This window comes from Vicugna pacos, chromosome 8 (genome assembly GCF_048564905.1).
Source record: "Vicugna pacos chromosome 8, VicPac4, whole genome shotgun sequence".
Classification (NCBI taxonomy): domain Eukaryota; kingdom Metazoa; phylum Chordata; class Mammalia; order Artiodactyla; family Camelidae; genus Vicugna; species Vicugna pacos.
In genome coordinates this window covers 47,943,135-47,970,479 of record NC_132994.1, presented here as the reverse complement: position 1 = coordinate 47,970,479, position 27,345 = coordinate 47,943,135, and the positions used below count along the sequence as shown (strand labels likewise).

General features: G+C 38.3%; 1 protein-coding gene and 1 pseudogene across 1 annotated transcript in view; one reads left to right on the top strand and one right to left on the bottom strand.

Moving 5' to 3' along the window:
- The window catches only part of LOC140697719 (ADP-ribosylation factor-related protein 1 pseudogene), a 34,180-nt pseudogene extending 23,238 nt beyond the window's left edge, over positions 1-10,942 (bottom strand).
- Positions 10,943-10,998: 56 nt separating this feature from the next.
- THEMIS (thymocyte selection associated) overlaps positions 10,999-27,345 on the top strand; it is a 189,255-nt gene continuing 172,908 nt past the window's right edge. Inside the window, exon 1 of the mRNA XM_072965848.1 lies at positions 10,999-11,058. The gene's annotated coding sequence lies outside the window, so the exon portion shown is untranslated. The remainder of the gene's footprint in view (positions 11,059-27,345) is intronic.

The following is a 27,345-nucleotide window of genomic DNA, read 5'->3' as shown; positions in this document are numbered from 1 at the left end:
TGGGCTCCTGGACCACACTGTGTTTGCATATTGGAGTCTGGACCATATCAGGGGAGAAGAGATTACCCTTGACTAAAAGATGGAGTTGCTCACCTATACCGCCTATATCTAACAGGGACTAATAGTCTAGAACCATGATTTACTGTGGGTAAGTCTGAGATTTTATTAGATTCTTAGGGCTGCTATAACAAATTACTACAAACCAGGAGACTTAGAACAACAGAAATTTACTGTCTCAGTTCTGAAGGCTAAATGTCTGAAACTGAGGTGTCGTCAGGGCCATGTGCTCTCTGACACCTGCAGGGAAGAATCCTTTGTTGCCTTCTACAGCTGCTGATGGTTTACTTTGGCATTCCTTGTCTTGAAGCTGCATTACCCCAATCTCTACCTACATCATTCACATGGTATTCCTCCTGTGTCTCTTCTCACTTATACCAGTCATGTTGGATTAAGGGCCCATCCTACTACAGTATGATCTCATTTTAGCTTAACTAATTGCATCTGCAATGATTATTTCCAAGTAAGTTCACATTCTGAGGTTCTGGGGGTTAGGACCTCAGCATGTCTTTCTGGAGGACAAAATTCAACCCATAACACATAGCAATAGATAACCAACACACCCAGCCAAACTATGCAAGTGTGAGGGGAGAATGAAGATATTTTCAGACATATTCAACCCTTAACAATGATGTATACAGAACTGCATTCCCAGCGGTTACTGCTAGAATACCATTTTTCTACATATTTATGTACCCATGAAGTATGGTTTTATTGGATTTGAAATGTTATATAAATGTTATTGTATGGGTAACCTGCTCCTTTCTCTTTTTCATTTATTGTTTTTGAGATTTACTTACTTTGGAAACCTAGTTCAATTTTTAAAATTTCTGTATGGTATTTGATTATAGAGATGTAGCCCATTTTATCAAAACTTTCTCTTGTGGAGGAATGTATATTATTCTCTATTTGCATTTCAAGAGTGTGTATTTTTCTCTATTGGCTTTTTAAGAGTCATCCTCTGCCCTTCTCTGACTGGCTGTGTGTCCTGGGAGGCTGACCTCTTGAGACTGCATCACTAGGACTCCCGTGCTCTTGCACTTAGGGTTAGGTTTGGCCAAGGCCAACACCAATGGGAGATCAGTCAGCAGGAAGACAGAGAGGTTGTGCTTTCCACTCACTAATTCACATGTTTACAGTGGCTGCATTCCTTTACCAACCACCTGGAGGGCAGCCTCTCACCTCTGACTTTGCTCTCCAAATTCCAGTAACACTGCTTTATCCTCTTCTCCCTTCAGGTCTAGGGGTAATAATGACTTTCAGCCTTTGCTACTCCCTGGGTGCTTTACTAACCTTTATTGGTCCCCTAAACTTGCTAAAACTTGTAGTCTTTTCTTTAAAGCCCTCAATTTTACCCTAAGACACAGCCCATCCAATTGGATTATGGGATTATGTCATCCATACATTTGATGAGTGCATGGATGGACTCTGCCAGGGGGAAGCGGGACCTTGGTAATCTGAGGCAAGCAATAGCTGGTATCTTCACTAAAACAAATCTGCCTCTGGCATGTGATATGCGCCTACTGCCCTAGCAAATGCTTTTCCTTTAGTTTCCATCAGTGAGTATAACCTGCAACATCTCACCTTTGCCCAGCAGTTCAACAGTACACCTTTGCTGTCTTTTATCAAAGCCATGTCTGATCTCTGTCATATTATAGTCTAGACTAGGGCAGTGATTCTCAAAGTGTCACCTGTGAACTGGTTTCTTGTCCATGTTTCTTACTTGTCCCCAGTGACTTAAGAAACTTGCACCAAAATGTGAACTATGTCGCTATGTACACTGTTCAGTTAAGCTGATAATTCTTTTCTTAGCAAGGCTTTTTGATGAGGGAGCAGTGACTGATTTACATTCTGGTATAAGTGCTTTACTTTGCTGCAGACTTAGACTTTGAATAGTTGGTATTATGGTCTGGAGAGACCTTGATTATCTTGACATGCAACAGAATATCATGTTGGGGCATCAGTAAGAAACTAAAAACCAGATGCCTTTAGGAAGACAAAGCCTGAATGAGGAAGGGAGGCAACCACGTGAAAATTCACAGACCTCTGATACTATAAAGTTTCTAGTAGAACAATGGTGTAAAAATGTCAAGATATTCCCTCTTCAATGAGAGACAAGTTGTCTCACTTTGCACAGACCACAGCAGAAAAAGTCCTCAGACTTAATACATCTAAGGCACTAGATTTGGGTATATTGCTCTGGATCATCATCAGGCAACCCGTAAGGCTTCCTGTTCCAAGAAATATGTGGAGCAAGAGAGGGTCTGCAGCAGGTCCAGGCTTTGCACGAAGTGACCTGCTACTTAATGCCTATGACACAGCAGACTGTGCAGTCCTTGAAGAATTTGTGGCAGAAAAGGATAAAGTATGAAGCCAACAATAGTAGCATCAAAGTAGATCCCTAAGGTTTTTGAAGAAAGGCTATTTCCTCTTCTGCCAACCGTTGTTTTCTGGTGGTAAAGCTGTTTTGGGTTTGGTACGTGGCCCTAAAAGAAAAGCAACAGCTCAATATTGTATGGAACACTATGTGACTGTAAGAATGGACTATAAGAATGGCTACCATAAACAGCTGGGCATTACCTGACTGAAGACATTAAGAAGTTGGATGTATGCAGCAGCCTTCATTCTCTTATGAAATGTGATAGGTGTGTATGTATGTATAAGACTGAGCCTGAGCAGATCAGGAAGTCAAATAAATTTCAGGAGTGATGGCTCAGATTCTCCTGACATTTGCTCCTACTCTTCACTTTCTCTTCCCTAACTCACATCTCTGGCTTCACAGATACCCTAAAATCCTCATGGTCTTATTAGTTAGTGACTAGATTGTCTGCTGGCATGCCAGCACCATTTCCACCCTTCTTGTTTTATGGGGTCTAGGAAAAGGCTTGGTAAACAACTGCAAAGGACTGGAACTTTAAGGCCAGAGGAAGTGTAATAGGAATGAGAGCCAGTATGCAAATAGTCCTTTGGAGGAAGAATATGGTGCTACAAAGAGAAAAATGCCAATATGGCTGAAACTCAGAGAGCAACATGCAAGAGAAAGCTGGAGAGGGAGGGAGGCCATATAATACAGGAGCGTCTAGGCTGCATTAAGGATTAGGGTCTTTCTCCCATGAGCTATGGGAAACATTTTCATGACCTCTGAGGGTCATGAAAACTTTATGAAAGACATGACATGAGAGATGGGGTTGACAAGTGGGACGGAGAGTGGTGAGAGAGGAGCACTCAAAAAAATGAGACAAGATATGTTAGTAAATTGTGTATCAGCCAATTTACCTGGAACAGAGTATAGAGGAGATTAATTTAAAGATGAAATGGAGAACCTAACATGGCAGGGGTTTGGATTTTATTCTGTTGTTGATGAAATGTTATCCAGGCAACCATAACAACACTTCTGGAGATGGCTTCTGTAGTAAACTTAAACTGAAATATCAAATTTGAATTTAGGTTGAGAAATACTGTTGGCTTTTGTTAATGATAGTGTTTTGTGGTTCTTGAAATGAGACAAAGAGGCTTAAAGATACAGGAAATCCGTGGCTTTGTTAAAGACTTAACATTGTTTCATATTAAAAGGAGCTGCTGCAGGGTTTTTCCTCATGCCAGGGCTGTAGAAATAGAGGAAATAGATTATGGCACTTTCGAATATTAGATGAGTAAATGCCAGATCTCTTAGGCTGTGTTTTCAATACCTAGCTCTAGCAATTTTATCTTGTGAAGAAGGCAAGAAAGGGATCTTTATTCCCTCAATTTTTGCTAGTCACTTCTCACTAACTTATTACTGTTTGATGACAAAAGAATGGTGGTGCAACAGGAGTAGATGACATGGTGGTCTGCACTATCTTATTGTGTAGTTCACTTGTCTTCTTTAACTTGATCCAGATCCCATTCTCATCTTATGATGAATTGATTATATCTAGACCTATCTGATCTTATGACTTGGTGGGTCCAAGAAAATTCAACTCAAAGTGTGCAACTATCTCTTGTTGCTATGTGTCTATGGTCAGATGCACCACTTCTACCAGGGCCCAGTAGCACACCAAGAATTGTTTTTAGAATGATTAATTCTTTGCTGTAGATAGCATGGTATTACACTAGAATTCATGCTGCGATTCCTGTATTAGGAAATATCACAAATGCCACATGGTACCTTTTCCCAAATAACCTTAATACAAATGGGTCTGCCAGGTTTCAGGGATCAAGTAACAGGAAATTGAACTGCAAATTGGACTTGTTTGAAAGCCCTTTCCTGCTCTAAAACACCTCAAAGCCAGCAGGCTTCCTTATCATTCAGTAAATAGGCTGATATGGTTTCCCAAGCATAGAGTACGCTGTCTCCAGAACTGGAAGAATTCTACTAAGTATTGTACTTTCTTCTACTTGGGAGGTAAAAGATATAATCCTTTGTTCTTTACTTTGTATAATTCTTTGATCTTTACTTTTGGATGTTTCATACCTGCCCTAGACCACTGTACTTATAAAAACTTCACTGATGTGGCTTGTCGCTGAATCTACCACACTCAAGAGTTATTATTTTTTTCGAAGGTCTACATTGTCTTTACCACTTCTTGTCCATTAGGTCTGATTAGCACTGTTTCACTGAATAGTGAGCCAATTTGATCTTTTGCAAAATGTCCAAATGCCCAGGTCTTTTTAGACTATTTTATGACAGAGAATGGCAGAAAACTGCAGCTCGAGGGCAAGACCATAAGTACATGCTGCTGTTCATCCCATGTGGATGTGAACCACTTATGGTCTTCTCTCTTGATAGGGATGGAAGGAGCTAATTTTCCAGATCAATGGCCACATATCACATTCCTAAGGCCATGTTTATTTGCTCTAGTAAAGATAATATATCTGGAGTGCACACTATAATTGAAGTTAATACCTAACTGAGTTTGTGGTAATCACTGTCACCTAGAGGATCCATCTGGTTTCTCTAGGCATCAGATTGGTGAGTTAAATAGGCTATGAAATGGACCACCACCCATGCAACCTATAAATGTTTGAGAGTGGCACATATTATGTCTGCTGTTTCCAAAAGTTGCAATATTTTTTCAATAGTCTTAATGAGATAAAATTAACATAACATCAGTTTACCCATTTATACTCCACAACTCAATATTTTTAGTATGCTCACAGACTTAGGCAATACTGCTTTATGCTGCTTTTTTTTTTTAACCATTGTATTAGGAAGTTTCAGAGGATTCCCCTTGGTTTTCTCTGCTACAATAGTTCTTACCTTATAGATCAAGGAGCCAATGTGGAGATTCTGCCAACTCACAAGAAACCCATATGAGTCAGACATTTGGGGAAAGAGAAATGACCACGGGGTGTGTCTCTAGACATAGTGAACTGAATTTGGGCCAGGACTCCATTTATCACCTGACCACCATTAGCCACCAATCTAACAGGGACAGGGAATGAGGATGCTTCCAGCAGTCCTCTAAATGAATGTCTGAGTATTCCCCTTTTCTAGTATACAGTAATAAACGTCATGGTTCCCTTTAGGAAAGGACTGGGGGGATTACTATATATATACCTGTCATGGTACTACAGTCTCCTTTCTCATGGTTGATCAGCCTCTCCTACAGTCAATGGGTTCCTATCTCTGAGACTAGCTCAGGCCAGGAAACTGGGTAGTGAATCATATCTTATTATTGGGTGGCCTTCTGATAGTGAACCATTGATTTATTTTAGTTGCATAGATTGAACACACTTGTAAACTGTACATTTATCTTGATCTGATGATACCATGTTTTATTTTTCAACTACCTTTATAGCTCTCTGGGTCAGGCCTCTGTCCACCCTCAGTATATCTTACCATAGCTCTGGTCTACAGAGACCAACACCTCCCCCCAAACTCCCAAAACTCTTAAAATGTCATTGCCCCATTGTAAACCAACTATACTTTAAAAAAATGTCATTACCCTTCTCCCAAGCACATTATCATTTTAGTAAATGGAGTTTTCTTTGGATCCTCCAATAGAGTATAATCATCTGGTGATTTTCTTGGATTTATGTAAATTATCAACTCTAGTATATCCATTTTTGTGCTCTTTATTTTTTTTTCATCACCATTTGTCCTGACAGTCTTGATATTTCCACTTCACTTAGTGTGGGACATCATTTTCCCAAGCATCCTGGAGCCCATCTAGTGTAACAGCACCATCTCCCAAGTTCTTGCCAGTGTAATTAATCCTATAGTAATTTATAGTGATCCTATAGTAATAAAAATGTCCTTATCCAAATTCATATTCTATCCCTTTGTTACAGCACTCTCAAATGTAGTTTCATAAATAATCTCAGAACCCCCAACCATACATGTTCTTATGTCCTTCAGTGCCTTTAATACATAATAATAATACATAATACTTTCTTCTCTTAGCAGGTCTAGCACTTTCCTTATCTGGTTCTGTTATGACACAACCCTAGCTGTTTTTCTAGTAGCAGGAGAGAAAGTAGGTATATACCTAGAGCAAGGAATCTGTTATCTTTCAGATCAGACCTATGGTTTGTGTTCAAGCAAGGAGGAATGATAACCACTTAGGAGAAATGAGATATTTCCAGAGTCCAGGGGCTCAGAGGATTCTGGAGAGTTAGGATTCCTTAGTACATTTCCTCATATGTATCCATTCCAAGTCACAGGATCCCACTCTTTCTCAATCCCTGACCTTGGCATTTCAGACCTGCCAGGGTAAGAATTCAAATTGTTCTGGAGCATGTCCTCCTATTCTAAGTCAAGTCTGATCCTCATCTGCTCTCCAGAGCAGGAAGTGACAGTCTGTGTATGGTGTCAAGGAGACTCACTGAATTTACCACTCTACTTAATGTTGGTGATTAACCACTTTTAGCTTGTCACTGCCTTTTCTCAATATGTCCATTGTCCCACCAATAACCACCTGGATTCCATCATTCTTATGATTATTATTTCCCCCAAATCTTCCAAAACCTAAGATATTGCACCTACCAGTTTATTCCATTTCACCAGTTTCTCACCCCAGTTCACTACTGGTAAAAATTCTAAGAATTGCACTGTGGTGATGAGGTCCTTATTGCCACATGGCCAGCACTGGATCTAGCTTCAAAATTATACTTCTAAATTTGCTTCCTAGGTATACTCCTAGTACCAACTCTGTTAGGTTGGATTCCCCAGTAAATAGACTCTTAAAATTCTAGGATCTGCATGCAGGTTTCTTCGGGAGTGCCTTTACTGGGGAACAACACAAGTGAGGGATAAGGAAGGTAAAACAGGTCAGAGGATGAAATTGAACTGTGAGTAGTTGCAACAGACAACTCACCTGATCCTATGGAAGTTTCTAAAACTGGAAAAGCTCTTCAGAATTTTCTCAACTGAGTCAAAAGGATCAAGAACTTTGTACCCCAACTTTGACTACTCAATAAATTCAAGCAGCCCTCAAGGAAGTGTTTTAATATTGACTGAGGCTACTTCTTTCAACCAAGGTAATTTCTAGGGATGAGCTCTATTGGGAGCCACTGGCAGCAATACTCCTAGTAGCTAAGAGAATGAATGCATTACTTTTGAGCCCTTCACATATTTATTTCAACTGAAATGTTACTAAAATAATAATCAAAAGTATGAAACCAATACATATTTAGGCTTTAAAAAAAGAAAATATGCAGAAATATGTAATCTCGTAATATTTGTACTACAAGAAGTATATGGAAAGATAAAAGAACAGAAACACTAGCCTTTGGGACCAGTCTAACTTTAATGATTAATATTTCCCCTCGAGCTAAATTTGACTTTAAAGAAATCCCTGCCCACCATACTGGGTTTGAAGACCCAAAAAGACAAGCACTGAGAATTTTATAATAATGCTATAATCAACTTTGGGCAGAGATGTTTCAAAACTGATGCCTCTGACATTAGAAGCTCTGGGTTCTTAAAGAACCACAGGGGAACTCTCTTATAATTTCATAACCACTTTTTAAGAATTTTTACTAGTTCCATTTTGCCACTTGAGACAACTCTTTTACATAAATTAGAGGAAGCACAGACTGCATGCAAAATACTTGGTTTGAAGTCCAGTCTGCCACCTACTAGCTGGATGATAAACAAGTTTTTAAATCTCTCTATGCCTCAGTTTCCTCATATTTAAATACATGGGAGTGATAATGAACCTATCTCATGTGTTGATAGGATTAAATAAGTTAAGTATTTTGTACATTGACTGGCATCACTCAATCAATGATTGTGGTCATTATTTTGTCCTCCAAGTAGGTGATTTTCTTGATATATAATCTTGATAATCTTACAGTCTCTTAGCAAATTAGATTCGCCACCGTATCTGCTCTATTGTGTTGCATTCGTCTTTACTGCATATTTCAGATTCTACATATGGCTGTTGGAGAAGATGCAAACTGGTTGAGATTAATTGTGGAATCTGTGTCAAAAATAACTCATTTATGTCAGGACTGACACTACAAATCTAGTCCCTTGGTACCAATATGGATTCTTAGCCCAGATTTTGGCATACTTCACTGTTTTGAGAGATCATGAGGATTATTTTAGATCCTTTTTTATTTATTTTCAAATATATTAAGGCTATATAAAACATAAGTGCTATCATTGTAACTTGCTTATGGAATAATCCAATCTTGGCAGGGTATAAGCAGGACAGTTTAATTTTTGTTTACTACTGCTTTCAACCTGTTTGGTTTGATCTAGTCTTCTATATCCCTTGATGACGTCTAAGCAGAGAGATCTCACAGCTTCCTGAGAATGTTCAATTAAAATAAGTTTAGGTGTTACAAATTACAACATGATTTACATCTTAATCTAGTTTTAAAAATCAACTCCCTTCCGGATCCTAACTCATGCTGACCTGGGGTTTATGGTCTTGAATTAGTGGAGAGCCTATTCATTTATTCCTACCCCCTCTCACCTGACAGAAAAGAAATCTGAAGCAGCACAGTGAAGAAGAGATGAGATCAGAACCAAAGTGTAAATATTTTACTTACTTTTTATTTCTTGGTCCAGCTACTGTTGATAGGTTGTCATTGACTGCTCTGGGACAAACATCCAAACGCCAGCTTGTGCTGCATTTCATTCGTTGGAGTATTTGTGGGGTGCATTGTTTAATCATATCGATGATGTCCTCTCTGGCTGACATCTGGTCATGCCCAATCAGATCCTACACTTGGTGGGTTTATTCCATAGTATTTCAATTTTGCGCTTCCACTGTGCCTGCAGTACACCTTCATAAATGGGGACCTTCAACAGAGATTCACCCTGGCTCTGTCATGGCAAACTGTTGGGAGTTGTGGCCTGTCTTCAGGCCCTGCAATACGGGGCTGCTTCATTTATCTTCAGTGTTATCCACCTAACTTCAGCGTTATCCAGGTAAGCGGCAGATATCTGATTCTCTGCCCATGCATGCTCCCAAACTCCAGAAAACACAGGTGAAGCTACCGAGAATTCTCTCACTGCACCCCACCTTGTGCAGTGAGCCCCGGAGGATCTATGAGTTTCTGAAGCCCAGCAAGTATGGGAGTTAGATGATCATCTCTGGACTCTTCGCTTAGGCAGCATAGCTCTTGAGGGGAAGGGGGATGTGAAACAGAGAAAGGAGGATGGGAAAAGCCACAGACCTTTTCTTCAACCTAGTAATGACTATCTGAAAAGACAACGATTTTACTTCCAAGAAATCTTTTCCAAACTTGTAGACTTCTGCCCTATATACTTTAGACATGAGTGATGGTCTGATGATGGTAGGATTGTTTTGACATATCTTAAAAAAAGTCCCTCAGAGACGTATATATTGGCTTTTCCTTAGGCTGAGTGAATTCCTATCACTGATGATTTATAAGTTGATAATTTAGCAATAATTCTAAGAGATCAAAAAAAGTTTATCTCTGCAGGATATTGATAATTTACTTAATCTCTTTGTTCTTTAGCTTTGTCACTTGCAAAAGGGGTAAGATAATAGTACCTACGAGAGAGTTGCTGTGAAGCTTAAATAAGGTAATCCATGTAAAACTTACAGCTGTTCAACACAGCTTTTTTTGTTTTGTTTTGTTTTGCTTTTCTTTTCCTTCTTTCTTTCTTGAAAAAACAAAGCAAACTAAAAAACCAAAAGGCAAAGCAAACCCACGGTCCAGGGTGCGTGGCACGGAGCCAGCAGGATGTCCCCGGGTCCTCAGGGACGATTGGTGTGCACCAGCGGGTGCTCTCGGCACCCATCTGATGTCCTGCTGCTGGCGGCAGGTGAAAGTTTGGCACCACGCACTTCACCATCCACTCAATGCAGTCGCGCACCTTCTTGCCGTGAGGAGAGGGCACAGTAGATCAGGGTCAGGCAGCAGTCGCGCCTGCGCACCTGCCAATCCTGGAGGTGCAGTCAGTGAACGCAGCCTTGATGTTGAGAACGAGAGGCACGTCTCCACGTCCTGTTTGTTGGTCAGCACCAGGATGGGGACACCGTCCGGCGCCTTGGTCGTGACCGTCTTCTGGAACGCTCGCTTGGATGCGCATAGCCTCTCCTCGTCCGCGCACAGCCGTTCTCCTCGTGCGTGGAGTTGATGAGGTAGACGATGCCGTGGCACCCTGTGTAGTCCTTGCCCCACAAAGCCTGAAGCTCTTCCTGACCAGCTTAGTCCCAGAACACGAGGCGAGCCCTTCCCAAGTCCATAGAGGCGAGGTTTAGACCGCGGTGGCGGTGGCTTTGGATCGACTCATCCCCTTTGTAGTTTTTGTTAAACCAGGTTTTTGACTGCTCCAAGAAGTTCGGATTCTGGGCATTGTGCAGACCCAGGATCAGGATGCTGTACTCCTCCTGACAGCAGCGTTTACATCCGGACCCAAGAGAAGCTGGAACCGCCAGGGCCACAGGAGACACCGGTCGCCTGACGCGCTGACGCCGCGCTGACCCGGCGCTGACCCCGCACTGACGCCGCGCTGACCCGGTGCTGACCCCGCGCGGCGCCTGCCGGGATGCGGACGCGGACGCAGACTGGCCGAGACACAGTTCTTAGTACACGGTAAGAATTCAATGTAAGCTACCCTCGTATAATCCGATGTATTTATTAACTATAAATAAATGTTGGTGGAGTATATTTATTCATATGGTTAACGTATGTTTACCAAATACTCAGCTGTCATGGGCACTTTGCGAGGGGTAATGAGCAAATCAGCCGGCTGTCATGAAGCTTACGTTCTAGTGCGGGGAGGTAAACAATAAACAGTCGAGTAAGATTTATAATGCGACAGATAAAGATTGGCCCTAGGAAGAAAACGAAACAGGGAGAGTGGTCCAGGAGTGTGGAGGAGTGCTGCTCTTTTAAGTGATGTAAGGACTCACTGAGGAGGTGACTTTTGAGCGGAAATCTGAGGTAAAGAATATTATTCAGCATGTTAGCAGAAAAATGTGTTGATTAAATTCAGTATTACAATCTTCACAAGTTTGATACAATTTATAATTCAAGCAAGTAACTAAACCTTATGCCCAATGAAGAAAAAATTACCTCAATTCGAGTAGATTAATCTAGTTTTTAAGGAGACAGTTTATACTATATATAAAAAAATATGAACTGGTCCAGCCTGGAGAATCTTCCTTCTCTTGGCTTTTAGCTTGCCTTGTGATTTTTTTTTTTTTTTTTTGTTTAAGATCAGACATGAGGTACTAGGAACTGAGGTAAACAGGCCCTTAGTGTGAGGTTCTGTGTTAATCTGGCTAGAAGTTGGTCTGTGTTTAATGTTTGATATAGCTATAGATGCCATTGGCTTCAGATTCCTCTAGTGTCTTTGTTTTTGTCTCCCTGTTATTTTAGGTACATCCGTAAGAACTCCTCTTTAGGTGGAGTCTGCACATTGCAGCTCTTTCAGTGCTATCTGTTGTTATTATACTAGAGTCCTGTTGGTGTAGTAGTAAGGTGTGTGCCTGGGGGTAGGGGGGGAGTGATCTATAATCTCATGATTAAATCTCAGTCGTTTAGTGGGCCTATGTCCCTGGGCTTTGACTTTCTTAAGTGTCTCTTTACTTTCTTCTTTCCCCCTTACAAGAGACAGGAAGGCTACAGGAGCTGAAGTGGGCTGAAGGCCCTTCCCTTTACCTAGGGTACAGTGCTGGTAAGGTCTTTTCCCCTGGAGAGTAGGTTTTTGTTATAGAGAATGCTCTAGAGGTATTTCAGAATGGTTACTTTTCCTTCCCTTGCCGGAACCAGGGTGGGATCATTCTTAACTCTTTACTGAAATGCTGGAGGGTCCCCAGAAGTAAAACCCATGAAAGTATAGGGGCAAGATCTTATTTTTTAAAATAATTATTTATTGAAGCATAGCTTACAGAGAGATATGCACAAATCATAAATGTAGAGCTTGATAAATTTTCCCCAAGAGAAAATACCCGTATAACCGGCAACCTGATCAAGAAATAGAACATTTGCAGCATCCCAGAACTCTGCTAATGACCACTTCCAGTCACTTTCCTTTCCAAGGTAATCATTAGCCTAACTTCTCACAGCATAGATTAGTTTTGCCTATTTTTGAGCTTTATGTAAATATAATCAAACAGATTTCATTGTATCTGGCTTTATTTCAATGAACATAATGTTTGTAAGATTAAGCTGTGCCATTGCATGCAGAAGCCATTCATTCACCCTCATTACTGCATAATATTTCATTGTATGAATATAAGATCACTTATTTATTCATTCTGCTGTGATGAACATAAGATTTGCCTCACGTTTTACTCTATTAAGGTTATTCCTACTATGTGTTAGCGTACATGTCTTTTCATGAGCCTGTGTAGTTGTTTCTGCTCAGTGTATATCTAGGAGTGGAATATACACATTTACACTAGCAGATATTGAATGCCAAATAGATGTGCAAGGTGGCTGTAAGTTATAGTCACTCCACATGCTCACCAATACTTGTTATTAATCAGTCTTTTTCAATTTAGCCATTTTTGTGGATGTGATGTGAAAAGTGCAGCTGATAAAATGTAAAACCTATATGTTAATTTGAATATAGATTGCATGGCAGTCTTGAATTTCAAGTTTTGTCTCTTCACAAATTCTCTGGGTTCTCTGCCTCATTGCAATTGCCCCCTGACTACCATTGTCCAGAATCCCTTTCTCTCACTGTGCTCCAAAAATTGGCACATGCCCTGAGGGAAGTATGTTTTCCATGTCTCCTTTATTTTTTCCCCCTTTTTGTGGCTTAATACAGGACTCTCATGTTATTATCTCCCATAATTTCCATGGGTAAAAAATTTGAAAAGGTTCAACTAGGGGTATTCCATGAAGTTGCAGCCATGCTGTGGAGCTAGAACAATGGATGCTGGAACAGCCAGAGATTGGCTTTTCATGTAATCTTGTGGCCTCTCTCTTTATGCAGTCTTGATTATCTCCATACAGATTCTACATGTGGTCTAGTTTGGGCTTCTTACAGCATGGTGGCCTAAGGACAATTGAACTGCTTATGTGGTGGCTGTGGAACCTGGATCCTCATGTTTTGTGTTTCAGCAGTTCCCCCAAACTTTCAAAATTCTATGCATGTGTGTCTGTGTGTATATATACATATATAGTATGTATTTATATAGTGTGTATGTGTGTATGTATATATCACACACCATAAACAGAAGCAGAAGTCTTATTTGATGAGTTCTTATTTATTTAGTCTTAGGAACACTTACAAGGGTTTCTCTGAAACAAAAAATGATTTTTACTATTTTGTTTGTTTGCCTTGCTTGTTTTTTTAAAGAGAAAATTCTAGCCAACATAGTCTCTAAAGATTATTTCTTTTCCACAGGATAATCAATATAGAATAAGTGACTCTGAAATTTGTGGGTTTCCAATTCTAAATAGAGTCTCATGAATTCATGTTTAAAGCTTTTGGTGTAAGCCATTTTCCAAAGTGTTGAGGACATCACTTATAACCCATGGTATACATCAAATACCCTGCATTGATCTACAATTTAGTAGAAAAGCAGATGGATAAATGTGTGGACATTAGTTTGCCATCCACAAACATACCACTAAATGTATTTCTGAAAGTGTTGAAAAGAGCAGTGCATACTGTCATTTTATGAAATGCAAGTACTGTACTTGCATTGAAAACTGATGGGATAAAGAAGAAAATAATCCACTGTAAATGTGCCTTAACCAGGAGACTGAGTTTTTCTAAAAAAAAAAAAAGGCAGAAAACATTGAAGTACTTAGTTTGCCTTACGGTCACAATGCTCAGAGAAATAGTGAGTCAGCCGAACAAAACTAAGATGAATCATCTGGAAGAAGTAAATGTTGAAAGACAGATATAGAATTATTTTTGTTCTCATGTTTTTTTATTTTTCTAAATAAACTCTTTGGCATTTAAACAAATAGTATATTCAAAGGGTAAAAAGTGTTCTATAATGTTTTAAACGAGCAAACATTATACACTGCTGTTATAAAACTTTTAACCCCAGCCATATTTAAGTTGCTAACAATTTAAAACATGCTTTACTGCGTGAATGAAAAAAACTTAGTCTATTTTTAACTTCCAGAAACTAAGAAAAAATGGAGCAGGTCCTGAGAAAGGAGATGTAGGGGTTGTGTCTTTTCTCTCTTGATCAAAATGGAAAATATAAGAGGCAGTTTGTATCACTTATTTGCAGGCTAATATATATTGTTCTTTACCCCAGTGATGTGCATCTTTTTGCCCTTCATCCAAAAGTATGTCTGCTCCTTACAGAAAAAAACATTTGATGCTATTACAGGTGTACCTCATTTTCTTGTGCTTCATTTTGTTGAACCTCACAGACAATTGTGTTTTTTTACAGATTGAAGGTTTGTGGCAAACTTATGTCAACCAAATCGGTTGGCACCATCTTTTTCAATAGCATTTGCTCACTTCATGTCTCTCTGTCACATTTTGATAATTCTCACAATATTTCAAACTTTTTCATCATGGTTATTTTTTATGGTCATCTGTGGTCAGTGATCTTTGATGTTACTATTGTAATTGGTTTGGGGTGAAATGTAGTATGCCCACATAAGACAGGGAACTTAATCGGTAAACATTGTGTGTATTCTGACTACTTCACTGATGGACTGTTCCCTGTCTCTCTCCCTCTCCTCGGGCCTCCCTATTCCCTGAGACATAGCAATATAGAAATTAGGCCATTAATAATCCTACAATGGACTGCAGGTGTTCAAGTGAAAAGAAGAGTCACATATCTCTCACTTTAAATCAAAAGCTAGAAACGATTAATCTTAGTAAGGAAGGCATGTCAAAAACCAAGGTGGACCAAAAGCCAGACCTCTTGTACCAAATAGTTAGCCAAGTTGCAAATGCAAAGGAAATGATTTTGAAGGAAATCAAAAAGTGCTACTCCAGAGAACACATGAATGGTAAGAAAGCAAAACAGTCTTCTTGCTGATATGGAGAAAATTTTAGTGGTCTGGATAGAAGATCCAAACAGCCACAACATTCCCTTAAGCCAAAGTCTAATCCAGAGAAAGACCTAACTCTCTTTAATTCTGTGAAGGCTGAGGGAGGTGAGGAAGCTGCAGAAGGAAAGTTTGCAGCCAGCAGAGGTTAGTTCATGAGGTTTAAGGAAAAAAAACTCTATAACATAAAACTATAAGTTGAAGCAGCCAGTGCTGATGCAGAAGCTGAAGCAAGAAGATCTTAATAAGATGCTTCATTGAAGATGGAGACACTAAACAGATTTTCCATGTAGACAGCCTTATTTTGGAAGAAGATGCCATCTAGGACTTTTATAGCTAGAGAGGAAAAGTTAATTCCTGGCTGCAAAGCTTCAAAGGACAGACTGACACTCTTGCTGGGGGCTAACACAACTGGTAACTTTAAGTTGAAGCCAGTGCCCATATGCCATTCTGAAAATCCCAGGGCCCTTGAGAATTATGCTAAATATACTGTGCTTTTTCTCTATAAATGGAACATCAAAGCTTGGAGGACAGCACATCTGTATGCATCATGGCTATAGCTGCCATAGATAGTGATTCCTGATGGATCTGGGCAAAGTAAATTCAAAACCTTCTGGAAAGGACTCACCATTCTATATGTCATTAAGAACACCCATAAATTATGGGAAAAATAAAAATTTAAGCATTAATAGGAGTTGAAAAAAAGTTGATTTTAACCCCCATGAATGCTTAGAGTTCAAGACTCCATTCATTAGAGGAAGTAAGCATGGATGTGGTGGAAATAGCAAGAGAACTGGAATTAGAAGTGGAGCTTCAAGATGTGACTGAATTGCTGCAATCTCATGATAAAACTTGAACAGTTGAAAAGTTGCTTCTGTGGGTAAACAAAGAAAGTGGTTTCTACTTCTGGTGAAAATGCTGTGAAGATGTTGAAATGGCAACAAAAGATTTGGAATGTTACATAAACTTACTTGATAAAGCAGCAGGGTTTGAGAGGATTGACTCTAATTTTGAAAGAAGTTTTACTGTGGGTCAAATGCTATCACATGGCATTGTACGCTACAGAGAAGTTGTTTCTGAAAGGAAGAGCCAATTGATGCGGCAGACTTCTTTGCGGTCTTATTTTAAGAAATTGCCACAGCCACCCCAACCTTCAGAAACCATCACCTCATCAGTCAGCAGTCATCAATACTGAGACAAGACTTTCTGCCAGCAAAAAGTTTACAACTTGTTGAAGGTTTAGATGATGGTTAGCATTTTTAAATTAAGGTATGTCCACTGTTTTTTTTTAAAGATATAATGCTGCTGCACACTTAATAGACTACAGCATAATGTAGTCTTTTGTATACACTGGGAGACCAAAAAATTTGTGTGACTCACTTTATTGCAATATTTGTTTTGTTGTGGTAGTCTAGAACTAAATCCACAATATCTCCAAGGTGTGCCTGTATTTTCTGCACCTAATAGGATGAAGAGTATCAAAACTTGAGATGGTAGCTGAAAACATAAATATCAAACAGATGCCTGCCCTCATCAGAGACTTCCGCTTCCCCTTACATGTTTAGGAATCCTTGTGTGTTTAGCATTGTGCTGTTCACTCCCTGGTCTCAGAGCTGGTACCAGCTGCTAGGGCATGCCCTGAGAATATTATTGGTTTGTTGCAGTGCTCTGGCACTCTGCTGGACCATTAGGCCTGAGAATTGGTGTCAGAATTATAGAGGTGGGCTAGAAGAATTAAGTGTTCCCCCTGTTATCCAGGATAGATGGGCCTTCAAAAAGGGAAACTCCCTTTCATTCCCTCAGTGTAGTGTCAGAGAAGTCCAAAGCCAAAACTGTTTTGGTTTCCCAAGGCTAAAACTTCCTTAGTTATGATTAAATGTTGTCACTGCATAATACAGGGTCTACAGTGAAAAATAGGTAATATTAGCAGTAAAAGTTTATTATATTGTTGTTTAAGCTTAGCTTGTACAGCAGGCATGACATAGGTACTACTATTAACTCCATTTTACAGATGAGAAAATAGAGGCATAGAGGTGTTGTAAAATAGAACAGTTGTCCACAGTAGATAAGTACCATCACTGATGGTAAAGTTCACAGAGATGTAGTTGGATTATTCCACTTCTGTTGCCATGCTAATGGTTGCTAGTACAGATTCCTGGCCTGGGCAGAGGGGATTACCACACTCCTCCAGACATACTGTGTGAAGAGCTCTCTATGCAGAAGCTGACCAGGGTTGTCAAGGCCATGTTCTTAGGATGTATTTACTTGCCCAGAGTCTTAGTCTGTTCTGAGTTGGATCTCCTTCCAGTTTTTCTAGTTCAGAGATAAAAAATTTAGTTTTTTCCTTTTCCTCTATTCCAACTCACTGCTTCTGTCTCTTGTGGTAATTTTATCTCAGGATTTTCATTGTCCTTCCCTGTGACTAAACCTTAGTCAGGCCTTCTCTTGCTGTCTCCAAAAGATTTCCTTAGTTTTATGATTTTTCTCACTGAATGGAATCTTAAAGATTGATGCAGTTTGTAAATAGGTGTAACATGATGATGATGAAGAAGAAGAAACTTTCCTGCTGTAATACAGCTTTGAATAAAACTTTGGCCTGTAGTAGTTAATACTCCAGATATGCTAATATCCGTCAATTCTGTCTGTTTAGAACTTCATCATGAATCAGGGAGTAGTCATAATATTTACCTAAAGCTTGGATAAGTGGATTTGAAGTTTCTTCTGTTTGTAGAAGAAAATGGTTGTTAATTTCTAAGTTGCCAAACAGCTACACAAAGTTCTTGCTGCTTCATATTTGCTGTGTACACCATTTGCTAATCGGTTTCTCACTGCACAAATCTTCCCTCTGAAGGACTCCTAAGAACCTTTTTTTTTAAAGAATATATAGTTTTATTAAAGTATAGTCAGTTTACAATGTTTTGATTTCTAGTGTACAGCATAATGCTTCAGTCATACAAGAACCTTTGACTGCTGTTTTGATTCTATAAGCATTTTTTGGGGAGAGCCCACATATGTTATATATATAATGTTGGGAGACACAAACATGAATGAGACAAAGTCCCTTTCTCCAAGGAGCACTTTTGATCTGTTTGCATAATAATCACTAGTTCTAAGGGTGGGAGATACATCTAAAAGAAGAACATATTCTTTCTCTCAACTAAATTTCACCTAACAAATGAAGGCAGAAGTGACAAAAGGCTAAATCTCTGATTTTCAATGGTTGGCAAAAAAGAAACAGTGTTTCAGGTTTAACAACTTTGTCCTATAGTATTTAATATTCCAGATTGGAATGATTCCACTCAGGTTTAATAGCTAAAACTATATAAAGACACTGCCACCTAATTACAAAACACCCAGTTAAATTTCAGATAGACAATGAATTTTTAAAAAATTTTTATTTGTTAAATCTGGCAACCTTAATAAAGTGAGAATGTGTGTTAATTCCTGTGTATGGTAAATATTTTTGTGTTTTTCCAGAAGACATGACATAGTAGAAAAATAATGAGGTTTAGAATCACCTAGATGTGGATTAAAGTCTGACTTTGTCAGTTTCTTGCTAGTGACAGTGGGAAAGAAATTTGTTTCTGAACCTCATTTTCTCATAGCTATAGTAACATTTATGATCAAATATTGTTGAATAGCTCATTAGTAAAATATAAAAATGACTGGCATGTATTGGGGACTGTATTATTTTTACTTGCCAGTGGTGGTAATGATGATAACAACAACAACAACAACAACAACAACTAACATTTATGCCAAGACTATGTGCTAAGGACTCTACATGTATTAACTCTACATGTATAAATGAAACACAGAAAGTCACATAGCCAGTAAATATAGAAAACAAGATTTGAATCCACTCTTAAATGTTATGCCTTTGTGTCTTTCTTCTATATATCATTTAGAAACAATGATTTTATAATTGCATTTCTTTACAGTAACAAAAAACTATCAGAAAAAGAAAGTAAAGTAACAACCCCTGTTAAAATTGCATCAAAAAATTGAAATACTTAGGAATAAACCTAACCAAGGAGGTGAAAGACTTATATGTGGTGAAATACAAAACATTGATTAAGGAAATTAAAGATGATTTAAAGAAATGGAAAGATATCTGATGCTCTTGGATTGGAAGAAATAACATTGTTAAAACGGCCATTCTACCTAAAGCCATTTACAAGTTTAATGTGTTACCTATCTGATTACCTAGACATTTTCCACAGAACTAGAACAAACAATCCTAAAATTTATATGGAATCACAAAAGACCCAGAATTGTCAAAGCAATACTGAGGAAGAAGAATGAAGCTGGAGGAATAACCCTTCCAGAATTCAGACAATACTACAGAGCTATAGTAATCAAAATAGTATGATATTGGCACAAAAACAGACACATAGATCAATGGAAAAGAATAAAGGGGCCCAGAAATAAACCCACAGACTTAAGGTCAATTAATCTTCGACAGAGGAAGCAAGAATATACAATGGAGAAAAGACAGTCTGTTCAACAAGTGGTGTTGGGAAAACTGGACAGCCACATGTAAATCAGTGAAGTTAAAACACTCCCTCACACCATACACAAAAATGAACTCAAAACAGCTTAAAGACTTAAACATAAGACAAGACACTATCAACCTCCTAGAAGAAAACATAGGCAAAACATTTTCTCACATAAATTTTAGCGATGTTCTAGGGCAGTTTACACAGGCAATAAAAATAAAAGCAAAAATTAACAAATGGGACCTAATTAAACTTATAAGCTTTTGCACAGCAAAGGAAACTGTAAACAAAACAAAAAGACAACCTACCGAATGGGAGAAAATATTTGCAAATGATGTGACTGACAAGGGCTTAATTTCCAGAATATATAAGCAGCCATACAACTTAATAACAAAAAACAAACAACCCAATCCAAACATGAGCAGAAGACCTAAACAAGCAACTCACCAATGGAGACATACAAATAGTCAATAGGTTCATGAAAAAAACGCTTGATGTCGATAATTATCAGAGAAATACAAATCAAAGCTACAGTGAGATATCACCTCACACCAATCAGCATGTCCATCATTAAAAAGTCCACAAAGGTTAAATGCTGAAGAAGATGTGGAGAAAAAGGGAACCATCCTACACTTTTGCTGGGAACGTAGTTTGGTGCAGTCTTTATGGAAAACAGTATGGAAATTCCTCAAAAAACTAAAAGTAGACTTACCCTATGATCCAGCAATCCCACTCCTGGGCATATATCCGGAGGATATTCTAATTTGAAAAGATACATGCACTCCAGTGTTTATAGCAGCATTATATACAGTAGACAAGACTTGGAAACAACCTAAATGCCCATTGACAGATGACTGGATAAAGAAGCTGTGATATATTTATATAATGGAATACTACTCAGCCATAAAGAAGAATAAAATAATGCCATTTGCAGCAACATTGATGGACCTGGAGATCTTCATTCTAAGTGAAGTAAACCAGAAAGAGAAAGAAAAATACCATATGACCTCATTTACATGTGAAATCTAAATTAAAAAAAAAGACACGAATGAACTTATTTACAAAACAGAAACAGACTCATGTAGAAAACAAATGTGTGGTTACCAGGAGGGAAAGGGAATGGGAAGGGATAAATTGGGAGTTCGAGATTTACAGATACTAACTGCTGTATATAAGGTAGGTAAACAACAAGTTTATACTGTATATCACAGGAAACTAATATCTTGTAGTAACCTATAATGAAAAAGAATATGAAAAGGAATATATGTATGTATATATATATGACCAAACTATTATGCTGTACACCAGAAATTGACACAGCATTGTAAACTGACTATACTTCAATAAAAACAAATGGAATAAAAAAGAAACAATGATTTTAGACAGACTAGTGTGAGTTACAGCAATACAAATTTTGGTAGCTGTTAAAGGTCAGAGATGCTCCAAAGAACATTAGTATGAGAGGCAGAGGGTAACCATGGACTCCTCTCCCACCAAGGGCCAGCAGAACTAACATGGGAAAATTATCGTTTTTTTCAGTTATATCTTGGAATGGAAATGCTTGCCACTGCTACCGCTGCTGCTGCTGCTGCTGCTGCTAATTAATAATAATAATAATAATAATAATAATAATACATATTGATCAATAACCATGGACCAGACTATATGCTAAGCATTTTACATGATTAATCTACTTAATCCTTACAAGATTTACAGATAAGGAAACTCAGTCTCAGAGAATTCAAATAATTCACACAGTGCAGCTCACCTCTCCCTTTAACTTAAACAATGAATATTTACAAAACCTGACCCTAGGTATAATCAGTCCTTTACTCCTCTATGTTCCTGTAGAATTAGTCACTTTTAACTACTTCTCATAATGTTAATTAAGACTTTTCTACTTTTCCCTAGGGAGAGGGATTCTTGTTTTACTTTTCTCTGTGTCCCCCAGCATTCTGCATTAGATATGGTGGTTCTGGTTGTCTGTTGCTATGTATAGTCTTTTCCAAAACTTCATTGTTTAAAATAACATATCTTTTATCTATTCTGGGTGTTGACAGGCTAGGTGGTTTGTTGTTAGGGTCATTCATGTGGTTGAAGCAGGTGGCCTGTGGCTGAAGTCATCAAAAAGCTTCCTCATTCACGCATCTGTCACTGGGGCTTGTAGGCCATCTCTCCACATGGCCTCTGCGTGTGGTGAGCCTGGGTTTTTTCCTACCCTGGTAGACTCAGGGGCATTAAACTTCTTGTAACGTGACTGACTTCCCCCAGGACAGGCATTTCAAAAAATTAGAAGTAGAAGCTCACAGTTTTTTAAGACCTGGCTCAGAAGAGGGAACAATATTAATTCTGCCCAGTCAGTTATTCTAATTGGTCAGAGCTCTTGCAGAGCGCACCTAGACTCAAAAGGAAGGGGAAAAGACCCCAGCTCTCAATTTGAAAAGTGTCAAAGAATGTGTAACTATCTTTAATCTACCACACTAGCATTTCTCAGTAAGTGTTGGATGGATGGATTAAATGGATGGATAAATGAAAACGATCTTGGCCAAAGAAAGCAGATGGAAGAAATGAGGGATAAAGATGAAAAATAAAAATGTTTACAAAGAATACTACTATTTAAAGTTTACAAGTACCCGGGGATATGTATCATGATGTAGATATTACAATGGAAAATAAATAGGTAAAATGTACAATATGTATATATGTTAACAATTAGATATGACACAGATTCTTCCTTTTCATGCTAAAACATTGGCATGGAGGTGTTTGGAAAATTTTAATAGGCATAAAGGCTCTTGGCATTGCCTTTTGATCAGATTGGCTTATTCTTCTCTCCTATTTTCATTCAAGTGTTTCTTCTTCACTTAACAGAATTTAATTTTGAAAGGTCAGAGACTTGGAGTACTGTACCATTTTCCCCCATGTCATTCTTACTCTTTTAAGAAACTCAGACAACTCAGAACAAAAGCAAAACCAAATAACCCAATTAAAAAATGGGCAAAGGACCTGAATAGTCAGTTCTCCCAAGAAAATGTACAAATGATTGGCAGATATATGAAAAGATACTCAACATCACTAATTTTCCTAGAAAACTCATGTCAAGACCACAGTGAGAGATTCTAGACCTCAGCTTCCATTTTATTTTGAGGACTGCTACATAGAGGGTAGAAGAATTCAGTTATTTCATAGCCATCATAACCAGAATAAATTTCCCTGCCTCCTGATATCTTCATCAGTTCTTCTATCCCAAACCCTCATCTGTCCCCGTCTCAGAGAACTTGCTTTTTAAACTCACACAAATTATTTCAACTTTCTCGCTGCTTCCTAAAGAAGAGTAGAGAAAAATATGGGACATGAGCAGGGACATAATGAGAGAGTAAAAACCACCAGGACTTTAAATGTTAAAATCAACAAAATATGCAAAATGCCTTGAGGCAATGTAATATCACTGTCTCACAGAAGGCAGAAAATTACTAGGAGAAATTTAAATGATGTGCTGGAGAATGTCAACTGCATTCAGAATGGAGCTTTGGATTTTTATAGGAATTGAATACACATTTCAGTCATTAAAATGAAACACTCTGAAATTGTTTCAGATTGAACTTTACATAGGCCGAGGAAGAAATTACAATTAAATATATCATGCCAAGTTTTTAATTTATGAAATGAGACATGGGGTTTCTGAGAAAGGAAGTAAAATGAAAGTTTGTTTCCAGAACCCCTTCCATTCCTAAGATGTCAAAGTTGGGGACCAAAATTTTACCTCCTTATTCACCCCATTATACCCTGTTGGAAATGATGCGTATATGACCTTCAGGAGCTTCTAGAGGGTGAGTTATAACCAGAAGCAAGCACAGAATAAATCCTTTTTGCGATAATTTGGTTTCGCGTGTTCCTTCCTAATAGCCCAGGAACAGAAATCGTGATCTTCCCTCTGCTTCACTGCTGGGGTTATGGGCTCTACTTGGTTGCTGCATTCTGCTTTTCCATTCCTGATCTCACTGTGGGTCTATATTGTTGATTTTGCTTCTCCTCAAATACAGGTATCTGAGTTTCTAACCTAAATCCAGTTCCTCCTTGCTCCTTTGATGATGTGGATGCAGTGTCCTTGACCTTGGACAGTAACTAGCTGGACCACCCAGTTAATATAAGGGGCCCAGACTCTTTCTGAGGAGTCTCCTGGGACATTCACTCATGAACTGGGCCTCTGTGTCCCCTGCTCAGAAATACACAAAATGTCAAAGGACTGCCAGATGTATCACTTCCTTTGCCCTGAAGATGGTAGGGGCTTCTAACCAGCCAAACTAGAATGATCCTCTGAGGATCACAGGTAACACCAGGATTTCTTGACCAAAATGATGTGATCTCTTATGTCCGATTATCCTTCTAACATACCTCATCTTAAGAATTCCTTCCCGGATACTCTTTCAACTTTGTTCTTCCCACTGGTACCACCAAACTTCATTTTTATCTCAGGTTTTCTTTAGATTCTACTCAGCATTTTTTTTTAATATCCTTTCTTCCCAATATTACAACCCACAACAACAATTAGTGATCTTTCTTCAACTGTGGAAGGTGAATAAATCTGTCAGTTAAAAATAAAAATGTGTAGTTTCTCACACAATTATGACATTAGAATCTGGATACTTTTAAGGTAATAACCCTACTTCAGAAAGAACTTAGTTCTTGCTATGCCTCTTCCTTTTCTCAGTCCTACCATTCTTTCTGATACCTCTAATTCTTTCTCTGATAGGAACAATTGAAGATTATATCAACAGTAATTTAATAACACAGAAATGTTGCAGATGCAGTAAGAAATCCAGCAATAGGTAATCCTGAATTGGTATAAAAACTCTGCAATGCCCTTAGGATGATCCAGTTCCTTCCATAATTCCTTTTCTTTTAAATAAACTTTTTATTTTAAAATAGTTTTATATTTACAGAAAAATTACAAAGATCATATAGAAGATCTCATATATGTCCAATTTCCCATTATTAACACCTTAATTTAGTATGTACATGCTACAGTTAACAAATCAATATTGATACATGTCATTAACTAAGCTCTAGACATTATTGAGATTTTCTCAGTTGTTTCCTAACATTACTGTGCCAGAATCCCTTCAAGGACACCATATTACATTTACTTACGATGACACCGTAGGTTCCTCTTAGCTGTGGAAATTTCTCAGACTTACTCCATTTTTAATGATCTTGACAGTTTTGAGGGGTGTTGGTCAGGTATTCTGTAGAGTGTCCCTCAACTGTGATTTGTCTGATGTTCTTCTCGTATTAGACTAGAGTTATAGGGGGAGGAAAATTCCAGAAGGGTTAGGTATCACATAATATCAAGGGTACATGTGATTAACATGACATCACTGTTGGCTTTGATTACCTAGTTAAGGTAGTGTTTGTTAAGTTTCTCAACTATAAAGTTAACCTTTTAGGAAGGAAGTCATTATATACATAACATAAAGCATGAGGAATTACGCTCTATCTCCTTGAGGGGGAGGGATATCTTTATAAATTATTTGGAATTCTTCTGCATAAGATATTTGTGTTTTTCTTAATTTGTTTACTTATTCAAACATTTGTTTATATTAATATGGACTTATAAATATTTATTCATTACTTTGGGTTATAATCCAATATTATTCTTCAATTTGTGTCTAGATTTGGCCATTGAGATTCTTTCAGTTGGTTGGTTCCTGTGTCCCATTGACCTGCTCTATCATTTTGTGTGTGTGTGTGTGTGTGTGTTTTGTTGCGTTTGAATATTTCCTTTCTGGCTCATCTTGTATGATTCTTGCCCTAGTCCTAAAATTAGTCATCCATTTACTTAATTATTCAATAGCAGTATACATGTATAGCAGTGTCAGAATTGTAATCCATACCCCCAAAGGGAAAAGTTCAGTCGATGGTAGTTGTGAAAAACACTCTCTCCCTGTTGGTGTGGGAGGTTAGAAATAAGCAAGAGGAGAAAGCTAGAATGATCCATGCAGTATAGATTAGCACTGAAGACAGCACTATGAATTTATGTGTAGCTTAATATAAATACAGATATATATAGAAGTATTTATAAATATGCATGTATATACAGAATACTACACATACAGATATATTTGTTTGCTCTGTTGTTAAAAAAAAAAAAAGCCTAGAAACAATGACACCTGAGAGGCCATGGGTGCACCTAGTACTCAGATCTTGGCTTCTAGTACCATCTTCCAATCAAAGGAACTAGGACTCCTTGGAGAAATGACTGATTGTCGGATTGGAGCAGGAAATAATACAAGATGAATGTGGAGCCTGTGTTGCATTTGATTAGTTTTCTCATCCTGCTTTCTGTCTTTGGAAATTAAAAAGCCCAAAGCCCTCTTTTAATTTTCAATATTCTTGAATAAAATTCTTTCAAAATGTCATAGGCTTCCTGTGTATTAATTTCTAATTTACTTTATTAGACAAAAGCGACACGCACAGATCTCTTCAAGATAAGCCCTCTTCTACCTGTGAGTTTGCTGAGGGACATTGCTCTTAATGGTCTCAGAAACCTTTTTGTTTAACTGAAAGGTATTCCCTTAAAGTCCTTTTTTGGCCTTTTTGTCTGTCAGAAAGTTCTTTCTGATAATCCTCAGTCCCATTTTGGATTTGATCTTTGGCTTGAAACCCTTTCTTATTTTGAGAGGCTTTTGCTAACTGAAAAGACTATTTTGAAGGCCTTTGCATACTCTTCAAATCCAATTCAAAACTTGAATAATTTGGTTTTTAGTTCATCTCTTCTCTCATTTTACGATAAGCAGCTCAAAGAAAGCAGGCATTACCCTCAGCACTCTGCCTGGAAATTTCTTTAGCTAGATCACCAAGTTCATTGGGTACATTTTCTACTTTCCATGTTACTTCTGATGACAGCTCCGCTCAATTTGCTGTCACTACATAAAAGTATGTCACTTCCTTAACCTTCTAATAGTATTTTCCTTACTTTCCTTCAGGCTTCCACAGACAGTCTCCTGGAGATCTTTTAAAATTTTACTGAAATTTTTCTCCAGGCCTTTAAGGCTGTTTAGTAGTCTCTTCAAGTCTCTTCCAGTTTCTGCCTGGTCCTAAATCCAGTGTCATGTATTTTTGATTTCTTTATGGCACCCACTTTCAGGTATTAAGTTCTGTTCCAGTTCTCTATTGCTTCAAAACAATTTATGAGTCAGAGTTGACAACGATCATTTTATTACCATCTTGTGGTTTTGGTGAGTCTGGAATTTGGGAGGTGCTTGAGTGTGGAGTTCTGGTTCAGAGCCTCAATGCGTTTGCAGTCAAAGTAACTGAAGCTGAAGATACTGAGGGCTGCATCTCTCTTCCTGTGGTCTTAGTGCTTTGTCTGTTGGTCTCTCTGTGTGGGGGTTTGGACTTC